Below are 15,291 nucleotides of genomic sequence, written 5' to 3'. Positions count from 1 at the left end.
ACACTTCAAAAATAAAAAATAAAATAAAATAATTAGAAAGTCAGGCTCCTTGGAAGTAAAATATAAAATAATTAGGTGTGGCACAGTACTGTAGGCTTCAGTATTACTGTTACTTGAAAGATGTTCATAAATATAGTGATTAATGCTTACTTACAAAATGTTGTAGTGAAATATATTAAATATTTCTCAAAAGAATATTGAATGCTCTAGCAGAGTCTTTATTTAAACTGGATTTATGAGCAAATATATATATATAAAAAATATACATTCAGGTAAGTTCAAGAAGAAAAAGAAAGAAGAATGACACATAAAGAAAGAGAATAAAAATGTCATATTTAGAAAATGAAATGCTTTTGTTTGCATTTATATCAGGTCTCTGCTGTGGCAGTGGACCTAATGCCTTCCTTCCTACAGCCAACAATAGCCGAAAAAAGGAAACCATTACAGTCTATCCAAACAATCAGCCTCTAACAGCAACTGGCTCCCTTCCAGTTCCATCTGCTACTAAAAGGGAAAAAAAAACACTGCCAACTTTCTTTGCTTTTGCTTTCCTTGCTTTTTGATTCAAGGCAATTTCTTAAGTGATTCTTTAAGGCTTTGCACAGAAATTGTGCTGTATTAAGAAGAGAAACCTTCTCTTACATCAAAGTGTTCAGGTCACTGACTTATGCTTATGTAATTTTAAAGGATGAGGAAAACAGGGCAGAATGATCTCCTGCGTGTTTCAATTACATGTATTTAGCCAAAACATCAAATAAAGCAATATATTTGTTCAAGTTTATAGTTATAAATATTCATTTTATTAGTAAAATCTCTTTGTAAGAAGGTGATACATGTGATACTATATCTTTTCTGGAAATATACAACATCATGAATGAGTTATTTATCAAAAACAACTGAATGCAAAAAAAGAAATGGAAATACAGCACTAGTGAAAAGTTTGGACAATTAAAAACCTATATACTTTAACTGAGTGATGCAAAAATGATGTAATTATGAGACCACAGGCAGCCCTGCTCATTGATTTTTAAACAGTGTCCATAGAGAGTTAAAGGGATAGCTCCACCACACAAGAAAATCAGTCATACTGTGACGCTCTGCTCAATAAGGAGACTCTAAAAGAATTAAAGATCTTTGACTTCTAATGAAAAAGCAGCTGATAAACAATGACGTCACATAACGGTGATCAATAGTCCCCGTTAATCATGATACATTCGAGGTGGTGAGTAATCGCTATTGTTTTCTCAGCTTATTTTATTGATCGAATGTAATAATGGTGATCTAATAGCTTAAGCTTCTCCTACTAATGCATGCATTAAAGAATAAAACAAATACCTGTATATATATTTTTATAATGCAATTGCAATTTTGTCAGTCTTGCAACAGCAAGCTAAATAATTAGAAACTTGATATTTTCAAATCAATGCACTTTAATTAATTTTCAAGTTCTAAGATGTCAATCTCAGTTTTATATGTAAAAACAAACTACAATTGACACTTTTTTTACAACTTAAATAATGTGAATTAAGACCAAGCAATAGCAACATAAAGTTTTCAATCATGCAGTGCTTTTTCTGCCAGTCTCAAAGTGAATCATTTCTGATTTCTGACTTTAGTTCAGACAAAAACAAACAAACGTGAAAGTCACTTTGAGCTGCTGCTTCAACCATTTACACTACTTACAGTTTCTGTTGATGTAAGCTGTGGAGATTATGTGCTTATAGCAATAAAGCTCCACACCACACTGTAGAAAAATACTCAAAGGACCAACAGGATGACTCCTTTTAATATCACTTTGTCTCACTGTCAGTGTTTACTAACAACAAATCGTATTTATTGAATTACATTGCACGGATGACACAAATGACATATCCTCAACTTTGTTAGCCAAGTTGATGGAACGGAGCTGGTGAAATAGGACTCATTATTGTCTACACAGGGACTGAATTATACCGTCAAACTTACTTATCTTTGTCTCCCTGTCTTTACAAATCTCAGTTAATGGTGTAGCAAGCAGCCAGTCTATTCCTGGAGCTCAGAGTGTTTCACATAGCATTACACAGTGCATTTCCAGAGAAATTCAAGGCATTGAAGACATAAAACACCACACTGAACATAATGTCATTTTGCTTGGCCAAAACATCCATTATGTCATTATGGTGTTCAGAGCCCTGAATGCTGTCCTGGAGTTGTGGTTTATAAAATCAATGCGAGTCCCTGAGTGTCTGGGACAGGAACGGCTGCAACACGGAAACCTGACACCAGCTCGGCCTAGTTTCCACTACAGAGCTGAGGAATGGCTGCGCAGGGCTAACCATAGTGTAGGCAACACTTACTCTGTCCACATACAAACAAAAAACACCATTTCTAAAATACCTTTATGTTATTACGAGTGTACATTTCAACACGGATCTCAATTAGGTGTGGTAAATATTTGAAGCTTAGACAGAATGCCTGGTTCAGCCCTCCAGAGACAGAGAGGAGGTTACTGGCAATCCAGCCTCTGGTTCAGTAGAGTAGTGGGCAGGGGCTGGAAATCACTCAGATAATGAAATAGCTAGGAATTTAGCTAATGGATGGAGTGCTCGGGTCTAACCAAGTCTATCAATGTATGCAGGCAGTTGTTAGGGTCCATACTAGAAAACATATGGGTACAGATTGTAGAAGGATAACAGCGACATATAAAGAATAGAAACACAAGAATTGTATTAATTTTTGCAATGTTTCCCCCCCACATACACTTTACTTGCTGCCAAAGTAATAATAACTGTTATCCAATTAATTTTTGTGTTTATTTTTACTCTATTTGTATTTTTTTTAAATCTGAAACTATCACTCACCCTTCACACTCATTTTGAAAGCTCACTTGACAACATTTTTTGAACCCTGGACCTTTCACACAGAGAGAGCAGATTTACTTGAACTTCAATTATAATGATGTCTCTCTGTGATATAAAAATAGTGATATAAAAACAAACAAATACGCAAAAAAAAAAAACAAAATGAAAAAACGAAACAGAAACCAAGGATTTGTTTCCTAAGCGTCCTTTAAGCCACTTCAGTGGGACTTTAAGCCACGTCAGCCTTAGACTAGCCTAACTCTAATACAAGTATAATGGATTATCTACCACTTTATGTTGCAACTCTACATGCATTATTTTACAATTATGCATCATTTTAAGCTAATTTAACAAAAATGTATTTTAGCTTCTGTTATGATAACAGAACATAACACAGCCGTGTCAATTGTTAAGAAATGTTGGTATGACAGCTGAAATCAACAGCAAGAAAAGGATCCTGGCATCCAACTTTTCAAGTTGGTCAATTTTTTTTTTTTTAAGAAATTTGGAAAACAAAGAAAACAAGTCCAGGTCCTGTTCAACAAAATGTCAAAAGGCATTCTTGTTTGTTCTTCTGTAACTTCATGCAAATGCAAACAGATTGCCAGCATGTTGCCATCAGTCTGAATGAGTCTTTGTCAATGAGCACAACTCGAGGGGACTTGACCCAACTGGCTGCTAGCTGGTTCTATTCTGCCTTTATTCACATAGAACAGGAAGGTTAATGAGCATGAAAGTAACAGTCAAATGTGAAGATCTATCTATGGAGACATCAACCAATATGATTGATCATAATTTATTTTAACTGGTGTATTACTAGAAACAGATTGGTTAACACCATGGTTATTGTGGTCACTGCCTGTCAGAGAGCACCAGGAACACTAACAAAGTCATATGAATGTGACCATGTGAGAGAAAAAAAAAAGATCATATATGAAACTAATTTAGTCACGTTATGAAACCCTATGATCTTCTCTAGCTGTGTGAAAGCCTTTACCTCAACCAGAAGCAATGACATCAGAGCATATTTTCTAAAGCACCGAGAAGCCTCCCTTTCAAATCCATGTGCATTCCTTCTTTCATGTTGCAGATATGTTTCTATAAAAACTGAAACAGTGATACAAATTAAAAGCCAGCTGTTCAGGTTGAAACTGAATAAGAAACAAGTAAAATGTAAGATAAAACTGTTTGCTTCCACAGAACAACAAGAATAAACCACAAGAAAGACAACTGGAGGGGGGGTAGATTCGCTGAGGAAAGGACAATGACCACAATGACATAATCAACAGTTTGTCACATGATATGGAAAGTACTGACAAATCTTTGCCTCTCTAGGGTCTAATAATTCAATGCCTCACCTAACTGCTCCCTACTTGACCATTGACCACCAGGGATAAATGTGCATGTGCAGGGCTCGCAAAATCGCTCGTCCCGGGGCTAGCGATTTTTCCAGTCGGGCTACCAAAATCTGTCTCTGCCCTGCCCGTCGGGCTATCATAGGAAAATATATTTCAATGCTTTTGCATTCTTTCGGAAATGTAGCTGGGTAATTATGTCATTGGCATCGGTGAGCCACTGTCAATATGTGACATATTGAAATCGTGTTTGAATTTGCGCTTGTTTTTTGCTTTCACTTTGCAATCGCGCGAACTGTGTATAGAGAGCGACAGCACTGATTGGTGAGTGATGATAATTTGCGCACCAATTCCTCTGACATCGTCTTATCAATCGTTAGCTTACTATGCAAACATGACAAGTGAAATCTCCCGCAGCAAGCTTAAACATGTGAGAGGTTGATCGCGCAGAGAATCGCTGAGCGTTATGTGAGTGCGTGTGTAAAAGCAGCAGGATATATATTTTAGTTCTGCTGAGCCAAATAAGACAGGTCAGGGTGAAGAAGTGACAGCCAACGAAAAGCTTACCACAAAACGGAAAGGTTATGACAAATCAGACTATAAGGCAAAAAGAAAGTGCAGCTTTATGGTTTCATGGACAAAAGAATTTCTGTGGCTGCGATATGATGAGCTATATAACCAGGGCTGCACATAAGTGGTCCGCAGGTGCGCATTCGCTGTCAAAATAAAAAACGCGCACAAGATAAGAAGTTGCACCGCGTGTTTGCGTACATAAGATTTTCTGGAGGAGGACAGACATTTGTTTAGAACTCTTAAAGATGTCGAAGAAGCAAGCTCCTTTAAGCAATTACTTTGGTTTTCCTCCACATCCAAAGAAATGTCAGAAGGAGTCCGAACCACAAAAGAAGCGCGTATTCTCGGAAAAGTGTTTGCAGGAGGTGAGCTGGCTTCAAACAAATGATGAACGCACAGAGATGTGGTGCAGAATGTGCCGTGAAAATCCCACTCTAGCGGACAAAAACAGTGCCTTTTATATGGACGCAAACGCGTGTTGCAACTTCTTATCTGGTGCGCGTCTTTTATTTTGACAGCGAATGCGCACATGCGGACCACTTATGTGCGCCCGTGTAAATAACATAATGTTCTGCCGGGTGTGTTGTTGGTTTTCCCTCGATTTCTGAGTCGACAAGCGCCTTTGTTACTGGGACCAGTCATTTTAAGAAAGGCCCCCATTAGAACCCATGAGAAATGCAAGAAATGCATTATTGCTCAGTCTGCAATATCTTCCCCAGAACAAACACCAATTGCAAATAACATACTAAAAATAAACCTGAAAATCAGTTTAAAACAGCGTACTATGTTGCAAAGAGTGAACTACCACTGGCACAATTTAGCAGTCTTTGCAAACTTCAAAAAGCAAATGGCCTCGATCTTGGTTCCACTTGCCTCTTTCCCGTGACTTCAGTGGAAATTTCAAATTCAGGATCTGACACAGACTGATTCATGTCCTACACAGTTCTTACAAGTTCATAGAAATTTCTGTTCAATTAGAACCAAGTATTTGAGTTGATGATTGTAATTTTTATACAATGTTGTAATTTGTGTTTAAACAATTTTTTGATTAATGTTTTGTTTCCGTTACAATATTATACTTTAATGTATAATATTGTAACGGAAACAAAACATTAATCAAAAAATTGCTCTCTTTTTTATTCGGGCTACTTAAATTTATTTTGGGCTACCAAAAACTGAAGAGTCCCTGCCCGAAGGGCTACCAGGGATTTTGAAATTTTGCGAGCCCTGATGTGAGTGATGTCACGCGGTCCTCTGAAGGGGTGTCATCATGGTTCAGTTTCTTCCCCCAGTGGAAGGCCTGTCCTCCGCGTATTCTTGCTACACTGTCTAGTTTTAGCAACATGTATGGGCTGCAGACGCACACAAGGCACACTCTCTCTACCTGTTAAACCTCATTCACAGCATCTTAATGCATGTGCAATCATCCAGGTAAGCAAATCCCAAAAGGATGATTCTCTTCATCTGGACGTAGCGTTTTCAGTGGGAGAAACATTTTGTCAGTCATCCAAGTGACTTCTTCATTCTCAGCTGACTGCAGGTTTCCCCAACCTTATAAACAGTACATTTGCACAATGACTGAACGTAGCCCACTGAGTAAACAATAGGCTGTGAGGTCAGTTTCTTGATCATTAATATGCAAATTGTCATGACCACTGATCAACAACCACTGATCTCATTCATGGTCCACATGAGGAAAGATGATGAGTTTCATTTTATGCCACACTCGCTCTGCACAGCAACTTAGTGATTCCACTGATCTCAGTGATCAACAATGGTCACCAATCAGCAATAGCTGGCAAGTCAAATTGATATTTAACCAGAGTTCCCCACCAATGATCAGAACAAACAAACAAAATAAAAAAAAAATTAAACAGAAACCAAGGATTGGTTTCCTAAGCGTCCAATGGGACTTTAAGCCACTTCACTCTTAGACTAGTCTAACACTAATACTTCATACTGGTTATTACTTAAATAAATAAAAAATATAATTCATCATCTACCGATTTATGTTGCAACTCTATCAGTACTAGATTTATATTCATTTAAATTAACCTCACTATGGTTTCATGTTGGCATCCATGGCACATATGCATGCAAAGACTTGCAACACAGAACTGTCTGGCATTTCATTACCCCTGCACTGAAAATGAAATGCATGAGTCATCTATTATCATGACCATCATAAGAAAACCGAAAGATCCAGTATCTGTCTGTTATTCTGATTACAAATTAGACCTTAATATAACTGGTGAAGGTGAAGGTGGGATGGAAGGTGAGCATTTTTTTTTAATATAGAAGGGGACTGAAAAATAACTACAGGACAAAAGACAGAAGTTAAGAGTCAGGTTAAATATTATTAATGAATGCCATTTTAGCTGCTCAGGCAATATCTGTCCACTTATAGTTACTATTACACAACGATCTCACACTGGAGTCTACGTTCTCTCTCTGGAAGTGAGAAATAAACTCCCACTGTGTGCTCTCTCACCAGTGTTGTGTTTTCTGTATTTGGGCCATGCAGCATCCACCTCAGTCCCATTCTCTGACCTGGCAGCAATTCTGTAGTATCATTTACTGGAAATCGCACAGGGGGGTTGACAGGATGATCGGACTATGGCGAAGACCCAAAAACCTAGACTGCACTACTGGTACAGATAAGAGAGGGAGAAAGAGAGCAAACTGCTGACCTTCTAGTTAAGGCATTGCCCACGCTGGATCCAGCGTCTCAAATTACTATGCATCACAAAGGCTGTGGTTCCCACCACACTAAAGTCAGCCTCAGGAGATTTTCAGGTACTTCTTCCTGATTTTGAGGTGACCCAAAACTCAAACCCGAAACCCATGCTTGCAAACCTGTTAGCATTCTCAATGTGCTGTAAGTAGGAGTTAGTTCAACTTCATCTGCTCCTGTGAGTCTATTGCTGTAATTTGGGAGCTCATCAGCTAGTCTGCTGACTTCGAATGGGATTATACTTGGTTTTGGATGTGCAACAGGACAGCTGTGCATAATAGTCCTTCCAATTACACTATTTCAAGTCTGCTCAAGTCTCCCTGAAAGATGCATGTGTATGCATGCACTTACATCCCCTGATGACTGTGAACATATAGAAACAAGTTTTAACAAGCTAATAAAAACCCAAATTATTGCAAGATGGAAAGTGCAACATTGCTTTTGCTCTCTATGAAGATTGTGTACTTATATAAAAATTATGTTTAGTTAACTGCACTTGGCCAACAAGAGGACAACAAAAGGGAAACATTAGTCTATGTATAATATAAAATATAAAACCACAAAAACAAAATATCTACTACGCGTTTTTGGCAGCAACTCAGTGTGTATTTTTGGCATATCTGAAGCAGGGGAATGGTTGGAAAAACAAAATCGATTCTGTGTGCCTCCACAGCAGTAAAAACAATGTTCTTGGTGTTTACTGTGTGGAGAAAAAGAAGAAAAAGCAGAAGCTTGCTGAACTGGGTTGACTTCAATATTGCAAGTACCAAGCCCAGAATTTTTTTTCTACATTTCCATTTTAAGCATTCTAACCAGAGAAACTTGTAGTAGTTGCACAAGCCTTACATTTGCTTCATGGATGCACATAGTGAGTACTGACAGCAGCAGGAGTTACCAGAGTGCCATGCCACTACATCCAATCAAGTAGTGGAGCTATGAGCTAAAGACAAATGTGAAATCTGAGTTGACTGCTGGCTCCTGACTGCAGACAGCTTGATAATGTTATCTGCACAATAGGCAGACTGTAATGAATATGTGTCATTGCTGCTCAGATCGACTGTGCAAGGCATATATCATTTGACTGAATTGTATTCCACTCAAAGACTCAGCCTTGTGAGTTATTGGCCAATAAATCCTCCAAATGTCTCTGATCATACAGTTCAGTGATATCTACCAGGTGTGCAAAATGGTTTTAAAAGGCGTGTCATAGTCTCCATGTCCACAGGTCTGCTCAAGTCCATTTGGGTCCAAGAAACAAACAGAACAGAACAAAGATCGTAAAGCTTCATCCTGACCTCTATGTGTCTGATTTTTTATTTTATTTTTTTTGCAACCATGTGGATTTGTGTGTAGAGATAATTCAATACAGACAATGCACCAGCAATTAAACCTGACTTTACTTGAATATAACAGGACTGATTACTCAGCCGCAGTAGCTGACTTTTGTTAAGTAAGGTAACCAAGCATAAGAGCATGGCAATAATCAGAAGACAGCTTTCAATCGCCAATTCCTCCAAGTGTTCTTGGTTGCCCCCAGAATAAGGAATAAAGCACCGTATGAATGTGTGAATGTAGCCTGAACTAAAGAAGGCTCGAAGTACTAACTATACTACTAGTCTTTTTCCCCATCTCTGCCTTCACTATATGTGGACTAATGGTGCTTACACGCCAAGTTTCATTTTAAGGCAGGAAAAACTCTTAAGCATGGTAGTGGAGGAGTGATTATTCTCAGAAAAGTATTTAACTTTTAGCTAGCTTTTAACTCTTTAAAAAAAAACCTAAGATGCACAATTACGCTTTACTTTTTGTCATAAAGACTTGTGAATGTACTTCTCTGTTACTTCTATTATATAAAGACACTTTTTTTAAATTACAAACCCTACTCCAAAACTGCCTTATATGCTTTACATTGAGTCATTTTATGATTTGCACTTATATTGTCAAATTAGCATGCAGAAGAAACAGCTGCTGTTCCCAGCACTGACTTGGAGGCTAAATGAGGAACTAACCCACATTACTGCCTCATAAGTTCTTCTTTAACATCAAGCCTTACACATGCACGTAAAGCTTGACAGGCACGCATGCAAAAAGCAGTTCTACTGTTCTACTTAAACGCATTTGTCTTCAGAATACTTGCAAATAAACAGGAGTGCACTGGTGCAAAACTGTTCACTGAAATGTGAGCTCTTACAGTTTGCTAATGAACAGTCCTTAACCTCTGCAACATGCCACACACATCAGAAAAGAATAAATATGCATGGACACAAATCTAAAATCCATAATTTCACACATGCAAGAACTAAAAGGCTTAGAACAAGTGTGAATCATATTATGAGACATCAGTACAATGAGGAGTGAGAAATGAATAATAACGCAAACTGTAATTTATTTCATTATTAAGCTGAGAACAGCTTTGAGGATTGAACTCAAAGAAGAAAAAAGTTCACACCCTCACACAGACTACGTCTCACATCATCATTAAGAGCGTGGACAACTCTGCCAAGTGCCAATTTGTATGTGGGACTTGTCTACACCAACACTGCAAGCCTGGACTGTAACACTAACATTGTGTATTTATGCTGGCTGTATCTCTAAATGAAAACAGGGTAAAAAAAGACAATTACATGCCGATAGAAAACGACGCACACTACATCTGAATCTTATGTTATTACATTAGCTGATATAGTGCAATCAGACATCATCCACCATTTCTACATACACATTGACAGCGCAAAAGAACAACTGTTTGCCTGGTGGCGTCGGGCTGGTTTGTTTGAGCACAATTTCATGTTTTTCATTGGTAAAAACCAGCAACTGGGGGTTGTCATGACTGAGCTGAATAAAGTTAAGGCACAGGGTCTCTGTTGCCTTACTTAACAGAAGTATAAACATTTTTCTGTCATTTCTAGGCTTTTTTATTTATTTATTTTAGGTTTTAGCAAATTAAACCTCAATTTTAAAGTTTAGACGTCTGGTGAATATCCTTTGGGGCATGGCCAAAACCTCTTTTGGGTTTAACCTAGGGTTCAGCAGCGTGCCTAATGGTAATTCAACACATGGACAGGAGGAGCCAAGGATCAATCCACTGATTGGTATATGACCCGCTTGACCACCTGAGCCATATGTGATGGCTTAGACAGAACAGTGTGTATGAAATCAGTTAACTATAATATGTGGCTAGATAGTTAGAAAAACATTCATGTGCTGTCCAAGTGTTACCTTAGGCCTGGTGTCTAAACCAGACAATAATCTGACCGTCAAGAAATGGTACAGTGGTATATATATATATATATATATATTCATCATCTGTTATTATTAGTATTATTTCATCAGATCAGAACAGTTCTTCACTTCTCAGAAAGACTGACTCACTGGTTGACCTTTATCAGTCCAAAACTTTGCCTTCTAATTCTCACATTTAATGGTTTCCATTCAACGTTTTATGGCAAATACAGGGGTGTTATTACTTCAGCCCTTTAACTTCTGAAAGCTGAGGCAACTGGAAGGAGAAATGGGACAAAGTTTTGTCTGTTAAAGGTGCTGAACATCAACAGCAACAGTCACATTCTTTACTCCACTCAGTTACACAATCAGCACTATACTGCTAGGCAGATGTATGCAAACATGACTCTAAACAACACGCTATTTGGGATTGGATTCCTAAATTCACAGCCACATATTTATATAGACTTGTTATAGTCTATATAGACTGTTTTTAAATATTCTTCCAAACAATCAAGAATCCAAAGTAAAGGACTCATAAAAAAAAGAATATGCTGCTTATGAAAATATATTTCCATCCTATCTAGGCTTGTTAATGGAGCCTTTGTGTCTGGTCAAACAGAGCTGTCAAAGAAACACCGTGCTGTAAACGAATGACTAGACACGATAACGAAAGGACTGTGAAAAAGACTCACAACAACCTGGCAAGCGGCCAGCAGCACACCTTAAAGGTTTTATAATATGTGACAGCGTGAATATTAATATAGAAACAAACAACTACATGCTAGAAGGAATATAGTAGATTACAGCATCCTTAGCAAAGAATGAAGTCATAATCTTGCAGTGCATGCTGCAATCTGTCCTCATCATTATTGAGTTTTGTTTATGTCCCGCAGCACGTACATGTCTGTGGATGGGAGAAGATATAAATGTAGCAAGAGAGTGACCTCCCAAACTCCACTGTTAAAGCCAGAATCCAGTCCAGAGTGTTCAGTCATGTGGAATAAGACAGGGAAAAGTGCAGTCTGTGCAAAACCCTTAAAAAAATAAAATAAAAATAAATAAATGTGGGAAAGAAAATTAAGTAGAACAAAATAAAAGGGACCTCAGTAAATCACTCAATGGAATAAAGACAAATAAAATAAGCTTACTAAATGTAACCAAAGTAGGAGAAGCACCAAAAGAGTCAGATGGCATTGAAGTGGCTCAGCATAGTGGATGGTGCACACCCAGTGCTTCTGAATGTCTAATAAATGCACCTGTCAAAATGAAAAGGAGTACTCTGCTTTAACAAAAACCTTTAATGTAATGTTAAAGCAGAGGACTCCTTTGAAGTGAGATTCTCTTGGCTTTTTTATAGAAGAGCTCTGATTGTTACTGTTGCTAGGTGTGTAGGGTTAAAACTCATCATGACTGAGCCGACAGTCATTATGCCAGCAGGCACAACAGTTGAGTGCTACTGAAGGCGTAGGAGAGTGTGCGAGTTTCAGTGGTGTCTGTACATCTCCAAAGAGTGAGAGCAACAATCAAAACTGCCCCCTCATTCTTCCCTTCCAATCACAATACCTCTTGATGATGACTGGCTCTAAACAAAACCTTAAATCTTTACTAATACCATTATATTTCTTTGGCTGACGATGATAGCACTTTGGTGGCTAAAACAGATCAATCGTTCCATTTCAGATCCATTAGAAGATGATAAGCACGTTTGAGAAGCACCTTGACTGTGACCTAACCCATCTAAAACGCTGCACCTTTTCCAAGAGTCTTCATGCCCAAACTTGCATACCAGCAAGCTTTGCAATGCTGCAGCAACAGCCTTGGCCCACGCCATGAGTTCCTTACAATCCTTAACATGAATAGCTAATCTTACACAAAATAACACATGACACATGTGAATGTTGAAACGCGACACTCAGAAAACTGCTAGCGTAAGGCTTTTGCCAGATAAATTCCTCTCAGCTAGCCCAGCTTGCCTTTTTTTAAAAAAAGCGAAACAGATGAAGCAGTCGCAAATCTGCTGCTGCAGTGCCAGAGACAGAATATGAGTGAGGACATTTTGTCTCCCCTCCGAAACTGGCATGAAATGTGGAAGGAAATTAGCTTTTTCAATGCCGCATTAAATATGCAAAGTGAACATGGACTCCTCTGCACTTTGAAGAGTTCTATATTATCAACAAAAAGCTTTTTTGCAGATTTACGCGTCTTTGGATTTCAAAACATTCCTAGAATGTTCCCATATTTTCAGATAAAATGTCATGCATTGTGGAAAGAGGTTTGGCATGGAGGAAAAAAAATCCCAGCATATGAGCCAGTAGCTTGATACTCTCGTAACTTAAGTGGGTGGGTTTTTTTTGTTTGTTTGGGTTTTTTTTTTTTTTTTAAAGGGGCTTACCATTCTCTGGGTGTGTTCTTAGCTGAAAACAGATAACATCATGGAAGACCCCCAAAAAACAAAAGGACAAGCTGAGGGCTTTCCATACTTACCACTATAAATGCATGGAAATGAATGGTATCTTTTCTAGCCTTTGTTGTTGAGAGAAAAAGAGGACTGTGGTTTGACAAATGGGGAAGTAACAAAAAATGAAAACTTAAACCTCTGAGCAGATGTATCTGACAATCACAGTTTCATGTGAAAAGAAACCCCTTAAGGTTCAACGGAGGTAGAACCTAACAGCTTGTTGCCATCCAAAGACGATATCTCATTTTCTAACTGAACTATTTCTAAAAGTTAAAACTTCCGACACTGCTCAGTCACGCTAAAAGAAGAAGTTACTTTTCATTGCTCCCTTGTCACAAAGAAGTTGATTTGGCAGAGCTGGCAGAGTTTTTGTGTCTCTGGCTGAAACCAAACAGACAAAACTGAACCAAGAAAACTTTTGAGATTAGACCATCCACAACACGAGGACAGTTATTAAAATGCCACTGCGTAGTTTGGATTACTCGCTGTGGAAACAGGTTAAGGTTAGTTGGTTTGACAGTGATTCTTGTCTGAAGTGTTAAAACATGTTATTTTCAGGGCTGGAGTATATGCCACCCAACATAGGATCAATACGTCATCAATTAAGAACCTTTAAAATCAGTTTGACAAACAAGAAAAAGCAGAACACGCAGATAACGCATATCCCATAACGTCCAACAAAACTGTGTACTTTTTGAGAAGTAAAGCTAAGCATGACTTCTGAAGGTAAAATAAACGAATTTGCTGACCTTTGACTTGTTAAGCTTAGATCCTTTTGTGTTATTGTTGATTGATAAAAATGGTGAGATGTGACATTTTTGGCTTTTTTCTGTGGGAGGCTGTCAAACAAGTAAGATGAACATTCTGAATGAAACTAGGCTACAGTTTTCTTTTGTAAAGAGGTGACAAATGTGAAACTGGTGCAAACATCACATGACTCCAACCACGCAGAAACAGCTGTTTGCTAGCCATTACATGGAAACACCGTGCCTTCTGTGCCTGTTTATGTGCCAGTGAAATTTCCTCTTTTTTCTGAATTTCCTTCATGATTGCATAAAGTTAGTAGAAAGTTAATGTAATGAGCATATATCGCAATAATTCTCTTTTTATTTCATGTTGTACACAGAGATGCAGAGATAATACAGGTTTCAGTTTCATCCTGTGATGTCAGTGAGGCTGGGGTGAGCAATATAACATAATGATTTCATTACATGACTTTAAAGTCAAACTGTGTGATGATGTGATACTTATTGCAGTGATCATTTTGATCATATCAGCCACCTCCCTCCCACATATCAGGGGTGGGTGACAATGACGCTACACTAAATTTCAATTTTAAAATTAGCTCCTGAAGTAACCGTGCTGCTTCGAACTACTTGCAAACCATCATTAAACAAATATGCAGTAAGAGGTGGTTAAAGAGAAGACCTCCACTGAGTATAACTAAAGTATATCTGCCACACTTTTTTGTCTCGACATTAATCAACATGTGTTTGATATGTGTTTGCGTCTACACGGCTTTCTGCCTCCAACCAGTGAATCAGAGAAGGTTCAATGCTCTTTTTAGTAACAAAAACAGAGTAGACAACTCTCTACAAGAGCGATGTCAAACACGTAGCCCTCCAGAGGGTCCAGTTCAGCACCATGGATGGCTCTGCATTGTGTTCAGTCATTAATTATGTCATGTTTTTCAGTAAAACTGATATTTCTGGTGTAGTGTTGGTGCCTGGATTACTATAAAGTAACAAAGTATTTTTGGATCTAGACACATTATTTGAAACAAAGACATAAAATGCTATTGTTCTATATTTACAAAATCACTATATGTGAAGATTTTGTGCCTTTATAGCTTCACTGTGTACATATCATAGTGAAAATGTATTGACAGTAAATGAATGTGTCAAAACCTGAGATCTATTATTTAAAGCTGCCTCTTTTTTTCCCCCATTGATGTTCCTGTACTTCTTTACAATGTTCTCAAAGAAATTTAGAGGGATATGTCCCCCCCCCCCCCCCCCATATAGGTTATTAAATTATACCTTTAGCCCACTTGAGATCACACTGAGCTTTGTGTGTCCTATGATAACCCAGGACTTAATTCCAGGA

At 38.1% G+C, this 15,291-nt stretch overlaps 1 protein-coding gene across 1 annotated transcript in view; it reads right to left on the bottom strand.

The window, feature by feature from the left end:
• LOC146385284 (inactive rhomboid protein 2-like) overlaps positions 1 to 15,291 on the bottom strand; it is a 34,236-nt gene that overhangs the window by 16,816 nt on the left and 2,129 nt on the right. The gene's annotated exons all lie outside the window — the stretch shown is intronic.

This window comes from Perissodus microlepis, chromosome 6, assembly GCF_051167445.1.
Source record: "Perissodus microlepis isolate ML-2025 ecotype Zambia chromosome 6, ASM5116744v1, whole genome shotgun sequence".
NCBI lineage: Eukaryota > Metazoa > Chordata > Actinopteri > Cichliformes > Cichlidae > Perissodus > Perissodus microlepis.
The sequence above is the reverse complement of the archived record's forward strand: the minus strand, read 5'-3'. Positions and strand labels throughout refer to the sequence as shown.